This window comes from Chionomys nivalis, chromosome 21 (assembly GCF_950005125.1).
Source record: "Chionomys nivalis chromosome 21, mChiNiv1.1, whole genome shotgun sequence".
NCBI classification, from domain to species: Eukaryota; Metazoa; Chordata; class Mammalia; order Rodentia; family Cricetidae; genus Chionomys; species Chionomys nivalis.
In genome coordinates, this window is record NC_080106.1 from 25827016 (window position 1) to 25834598 (window position 7583).

At 37.0% G+C, this 7583-nt stretch overlaps 1 pseudogene; it reads left to right on the forward strand.

Annotated features, from left to right (window-relative positions):
• Nucleotides 1–5472: 5472 nt before the first annotated feature.
• On the forward strand, nt 5473–6349 carry LOC130863740 (60S ribosomal protein L7a-like; annotated as a pseudogene).
• Nucleotides 6350–7583: the final 1234 nt, after the last annotated feature.

The following is a 7583-nucleotide window of genomic DNA, read 5'->3' on the forward strand; positions in this document are numbered from 1 at the left end:
ATTTCAGTAATCAAAACCTTCCAGAAAAGCCAAAAATAAAAGGAAGAAACAACCAAAAAAAAAATCACACAAAACAGTCAAAGTTCTTCCTGAAAAATTATACCAATCATTTCAAAAGGAGTAAATCCTTCTCAAAATTTTCAAAAGGTTAAAGATGAGGGAGCATTTTCAAATATATTCTAGAAAGGTTACATAGCCTTATACCAAAGCCAGACAAATGTGATACGATAAAACAAAGTCATAAGCCAATATCTGCAGTTATTACAGATGAAAAAGAGACTCCTCAGAAATTCTTGCCAACTAAGCTAAGCAGCAGAATTAATGCCTGAAACACCCAGTGGAATTTGACTCTATGCAAATTGAAGACTGGAAGAATTAAAATGAGCTTGTGTGTATAAAAAATCATCTCTATAAAAAAATAAACAAAATATTCAAGGTGGTGAAAGAACAACTATAAAAACCTAAGAATAATCTCTCACAACATTTATTGTAGTGATGCCTTTTTATGATAATAAACAAGACCAACAGTGAACCAGGAGAATGATATTGAAGTTAAAATGCTTCAATAAAGGGAACTCATTAGCCCAGGGCAAAGCACATCAAAACACTGAAATTTGTTCAATAGAATTTCTCCCCAGGGTTTACATGATAAAGATTTTATCTCCAGAGTGCCAAGGGCAGGTAGTGGAACTTATAAAAGATGAGACTTCGCAGGTATTCTTTAAAGGCAAGTCCTCCAAAGGAATCATAGACTAGGAGTCCTGACTCTTTCTCTTGCTTTCCTCCCTGGCTTTGGCATGGACAGTTGTACTCCAGCTTGGATGTGCTACATCTCTGAAATCCAAAGCAATAGAGTCAATTATTAACTCCTGGGTACCAACCTCTAATAACTTTAGCCATATTAAATCATTCTTTTCTAATCGTTTTGGGATTATTTTTATGGTGAAAAAACCGAAAACTATTATGCGAATTATTTACTCATGACATATGTAAATATTTAAAATCTGAAACTCCAAATAAAAATTTTAAAAAAATAAAGAAAAGAAATGCACCTTAGTGAGGGAAAAAATGAAGTAAGCCTCCCACAGACATTTCTCCCTGGAATACATGCAAAGTGTCAGCAAACACAAAACTATAACCAAAATCACTTGTCTTCAGCACAAATATCAAAAGCGCTATGAGATTAACTAATAACTTTTGGGATGTCCAAAATCAATGATAATTCACAATAACCAAGATGTGAAAACAATGAAACTCACATTAACAGATGAAGAAAAAGAAATGTGGTACATTTTGTACAATGGAATGCTGTCCTTCCTTAAAAACGATAGTTAAATATAATTATTTAACCACACAAGTATATGATATACCCCAAATTATTCCATGTTAGGAGTTCTCTTTATAATAAAAATTAAAGAAAAAAAAACAGCCTACAAACCACAATCACAGAGAACTTAGATAACAATGAGGACAGTAAGAGAGACTTACATAGATTTGTTCTACATGGAAAATAGAAAAAGACAAGATCTCCTGAGTAAATTGGGAGCATGGGGACGTTGGGGGAGGGTGAAGTGGGAGAGGAGAGGCAGGGAGGGGAGCAGAGAAAAATGTAGAGCTCAATAAAAATTAATGAAAAAAACAAAAAGAAAAGACATTAAAAGCTGGTGATGTTAAATAATTGTTAAAGCTTAACTTTTATATTTAAGATTAGAGTAAAAAGATTGTGTTAGAGTTTGTGTATGTGAGTTTAAGGCTGGTATAATCAGATAAAGGTATTTTATTATGTAGCATTTTCTGTTTCATATCAGTATTTCTTTCTTTCACTCTTTCTTTCTTTCTTTCTTTCTTTCTTTCTTTCTTTCTTTCTTTCTTTCTTTCTTTCACCCTTCCTTCCTTCCTTCCTTCCTTCCTTCCTTCCTTCCTTCCTTCCTTCCTTCCTTCCTTCCTTCCTTCTTTCTTTCTTTCTTTCTTTCTTTCTTTCTTTCTTTCTTTCTTTCTTTGTTCAAGGAAATCTAACATAGTTCCACATCACACCAGAGTCTGAGTAGTTAAAAGCACATGGACTCTCAACAACAATTAGTCAAAGATAAAGATTTGTTGCAGCAATCCCTCATTCCAGAAGGGAATTTCAGGACATGTATGTGTGGCAGCAGTGGGGTGATGAAGTGTTTCAATGTAAATGGGCTAGAAAAGTTCCTCTGGTCCCTTAAGTATCTCTACACATTTGAGAGAATTTGGATTTTTAGACACAGTAGTAGTTAAAACAATATCATGTATCTATCAACCCTTATGGCATCCCTAGGCTCTCTTAAGTTATCTGGATGACTATTCTTAACAAATGATAATAATCTTATTTTTGGGATAATCTTATTTTTAAAATTTTTGAAAAAGACTTCAAGTAGCTTATATTCAGTTGTCTAAGGGAAAGAATGATGCTGGCTTTTGGGAGGAAAGACTCAGAAAGCTTTATGTCTCTAATAAAGTTATCTGTATCTTTCTTGCCAAAAGAAACTCCACCTTAAGGCAATATATCACTGTTTTGAGTTTTTCTTCAAGCACAGAGCTGTAAGGGGTGGATGAACATTCTTCTGGATTAAATTCAGTGTTATAGTTCTTATAAAATTGACCATAACTAAAAAACATGGAGAGTACTCGAGGCCATAAACTGGAGGAAGAATCTGCTGAGCAATGAATGGCAATAGCTATTGCTTATGCAACCGGCATCTGTGTGAAAAATTGGATAAAGATAAAAGCTGCAGAAAATAGGAGTGTTTCGACTTTATGATGACAGGGAGTTGAACGCATTGTCAACACAACAGTCCCACTTGTAAGAAACTTAAAGTTTCCAGGAGAGCAGCAACTGTTTGAATCACAAATGACTGATATGGCTTAAAAAAAAAAGAAGGACACTATAGCCAAGCTTTATTTCTTTCATTTTAAAAGTGGTGCCAGGCTATAGAAGTGGGTCAGTACTTAAGAGCACTTATTGCTCTGCCAGAGAACCCTAGTAACTCACAAAACCCACAATAGGTGGCTCATGTCTGCCAGTCATTCCTACACCAGAGAGATTTGACATGGTCTTCTACCCACACCCTATGCACATGGCAGGCACTCGCCGAAACACATATACATACATATGAACAAAAACAAAAATTAAAAAATACAATAAAAACAAATAAGTAGAGAGGATTTTAGTAGCAAAATTTAGTTGAGATTTTGTCCCAGATAGATCTGTTCTGGAACACAATTTTAACTGCTTAGCTTTAGATGAAATGTTCCAGAACAAATGATCTAAAAATTTCTGCTCTGCAATGTTCTCACCAGTAAAATTAAGATGAACATGCTCCATGTAGAGTTTCCACAAGTGTAAGGTAAAAACTAGGTGGTGGGTAATTGGTGTTATTCAGTATTTTCTTCTTCAATCCATTTATATTAGGGATAAAATAATTTTTAAATGTGGAACTAAGGGATCACTTAATATCTTCACCGTACATGGTTCTATTTACTAATCTCTACAAGCAATATGATTTTACACATCTAGACATTTAATATAGTGAAGTTACTGAAGAATTTTCTTATTTCTGCTTATTATCCTTGCATATTGACAAGTTGGCCATCAGGCCCTCAGGTCACATTCAGTTATTTTAATGAAAAATTTAAATGGGCAAGTCAGAAGTTGTGACTAAATTTAGTGCTTTTGAATATTTGTTTTCCTTCTCCGACACTTACATAAATCTTATCCTTGAAACAAAAATAAGAAAAAATTATACAACTTTATGCTCCTAATATCAAGATTTTAGAGAAATGTGTTAGTTTTAAGCTGTCCATTTGTTAGATCATTTTTATTGGCTTATGTCTCCACCTTTGTATTGCAATTTCTTCCCTTAGTACAATTTTTATAAATAAGGAAATTGTATGCAACATTTTGTAATGGACACACAATGAGTGAGATTCTAGTAAAGGTAATAACTGGTCTTCTGGTCCAGTGTGCAAGGTACCTTTTCTAGAAGAAGATAGTGTATTCATGTCTGTGATCGCTTCTGTGTCACTATCACACCTTTCAGAAGGCTATGACTATTTTATGTATTCCTCAAGTACAATCATTTGATATTCTGTGTGTAAATTATCCCATGTAACTCTCCTCCTTTCAGGCAGTTATATATGCTAGGTTCCAAAGTTGCCCAGGAAATTTGTTTATAATCTCAAGAAAAGTTAAAAGAGCAGTTGTGATATTCAATCACTATATTATTTATATTTATTTTTTGTCAATTATAAAGGAGTTTAATGTGTTTAGGCTATGCAGATATCAGTCCAAAGAATTTTGATAGAAAATTGGTTCCTAAACAACTTAGAAAAGCCAAGGAAGATCAACCATTCCCTTTAGTTTGATTTTCAAGAGCCAAAAAAATTCATTATAATGTTTCATTCTCAGGAACATTTAATCAAAAAGAAAAATTCAGATGAAGTTCAGGCTTTTCTCTTTTAAATCTATCTCATGAGTTGTGTAGGTCAGACATTCTTTTCTCTATAGAGAAATAAGCAGATTCAATTCACCTGAGCACTTACCAAAGTTGACTAGTATTGAGGTTAGAAGTGCAACTCTAATCTCAGCATTGGGGAAGCAGAGGAAAGAGAATGCAGAGTGGGAGGCTAACCTTTTCTACTTTTGACTGTGTAACAAAAAGCATTACATAATGAAGTGGTTTGTGTGTGTGCAGATGTGTGTGTGTATGTGTGCATATGTTCATGTGCTAGATGGGGTAAGTCAGAAGCCAATCAAATACCCCTTTTAGTCCCATTGCACCTTTTCCATTTTTCTATTTTCCCACTGATTCCATGTATTGTGTTGCAGTGGTGTAAAGAGCAAGAAAATCTCTGTTCATCACAATGAAGACATAGAAGTAACTCAAAATACCTTTACCTATATCTCCCTCATTTCAAGACCTAATTCAAAAGAAAACAATTGTAAGGGTATTTTGAAATTTTGTAAAATGTCACTGTTAGATCTTTTGTGTCAAAACAAAAAAGAAGATATAATAGTAGACATTTGGACATTGATGCAAAGGATCCATAGACATGCTCAATGAAAGGAAGAATCAAAATAAACCAGGGTTGCTTTTTGAATTATATTTGTCAGAAAACTCTGGTTGTGACATGTTGCTTACAAGGAAGAACAAAATCCTCAAGTTAAGAAAAACCATGCCGATACAATGGCTTTTCAGCAGAGTTGACAGCAGGCAGGCAGAAGTGTAACTGTGGGGATGACAAATTGCAAGTTGACATAAGAAATCAGGAATCAAAGTGGTATTTTTACAAAAAAAAAAAAAAGAAGCAGTTAAAGATTAGTCAGTAGACAATGAGTGGACTGGAAGAATATTGTCTTTGAATAAGACAGGTCTAGATCTGCAGGAAACACTTATCCCTGTCTGAGTACATGGGTTAGAAAAAGGCGGAAGCTCCTTACATATTACCCACAATCCCCTTTTTCTTTCTCTCTCCTCCAGCCCGGCAAGATGCCCAAGGGAAAGAAGGCCAAGGGGAAGAAGGTGGCCCCGGCCCCCGCTGTCGTGAAGAAGCAGGAGGCGAAGAAGGTGGTGAATCCTTTGTTTGAGAAGAGGCCTAAGAACTTCGGCATTGGGCAGGACATCCAGCCCAAGAGAGATCTCACACGCTTCGTCAAATGGCCTCGCTACATCAGGCTGCAGCGGCAGAGGGCCATCCTCTATAAGCGCCTCAAAGTTCCTCCTGCCATTAACCAGTTCACCCAGGCCCTGGACCGGCAAACAGCTACCCAGTTGCTTAAACTTGCCCACAAGTAAGGCCAGAGACCAAGCAGGAAAAGAGGCAGAGGCTGCTGGCCCGTTCTGAGAAGAAAGCTGCCGGCAAAGGGGATGTCCCAACTAAGAGACCACCTGTCCTTCGAGCGGGCATCAATACAGTCACCACTTTGGTAGAGAACAAGAAGGCTCAGCTGATGGTGATTGCCCACGATGTAGACCCCATTGAGCTGGTGGTCTTCCTGCCTGCCCTGTGTCGCAAGATGGGGGTCCCCTACTGCATCATCAAGGGAAAGGCTAGGCTGGGACAGCTGGTCCACAGGAAGACGTGCACTACTGTTGCCTTCACACAGGTTAACTCGGAAGACAAGGGTGCTCTGGCCAAGCTGGTGGAAGCTATTAGGACCAATTACAATGACAGATATGATGAGTTCCGCCGCCACTGGGGAGACAACGTCCTGGGTCCTAAATCTGTGGCTAGAATTGCCAAGCTGGAAAAGGCAAAGGCCAAAGAACTCGCCACTAAACTGGGTTAAATGTACTGCTGAGTTTTCTGTACATAAATATAATTATAAAACTTCCATCTAAAAAAAAAGAAAAAAGAAAAAAAAGAAAAAGACATGTTTGCCAGGCGGTGGTGGCGCATGCCTTTAATCCCAGCACTTGGGAGGCAGAGGCAGGCGGATCTCTGTGAGTTCGAGACCAGCCTGGTCTACAAGAGCTAGTTCCAGGACAGGCTCCAAAACCACAGAGAAACCCTGTCTCGAAAAAACAAAAACAAAAACAAACAAAAAAAAAAAAAAAAAAGAAAAAAGAAAAAGGCATAGTTTCATTTCCAGTGCAAGCTACAATATCAGCTTCTCCAGCATTGATTTTGGATAGTATAAGTCCAGGAAACTTGCTCTTGCCATACTGACAGTATTCACAGCCAATATACTGAGCTGAATTTTTATTTACTTATCATCAGTATAACCACCACCGCTGCCGCAATCATATCCTCCAGCTAACTTTCATTGTTATTTCCTGCCAATGACCACAAGACTTGTATTCATGTACTGTCATGGGAAATAGAAATTCACCTATACAAGTACTGAAAAAATTATTACTTTTATTTTTCATGTTTTATTTCTAAATAATTTTTAATTTGAATTAGAATTAGATCACTTTCCCCATTCCGTCTCCAACCTCAAACTCGTCTCTCTTAAATTTAAATCCTTCAAAACTCCTTGCTATTCACGTTGACAGCCTCACTTTCTTTGATTATTATTGTTACACACATCCACATATATCCCTAAATATATAAAAATAAACTGAGTCAGTTTTTAATGTTCTTTTTTGTATATGTTTTCAGGCCTGTCTGCTCTGCATTGGTCAACCAATAAAGGGGATCATATAGGACAGGGTAATTCTTCTTACCCCAGCAGTTTTTAATTGCCTGTAGTTCTTTGTCTAGGGGTGGAATTCCTAAAATTTTATCCCTTTGATGTTAGCATGTCCATTTGATTTTGCCACTGCCCTGGTCCTGTTTATGCAGCCATTTCTAGGAGAGACTATTTTACAGAAGATGTCCAGGTATTCTCACTCTTACATTACTTTTGCCCCCTCTTCTGCAGTGTTACTTTCTTCACAGATGTACGATCTGTGCTTGATGTGGGTGTACAAGTTGGGACTGGGGTCTTCAGGATCCTTGCATCTCTGTATGGCACTCAGTTGTTTTCTTTAGTCATAGATGTCCTGGATCTCACTATGTGGGCCAAAATGACCCTTAACTCATAGAGATCTGCCTGCCTCTGACCCACAACTGGA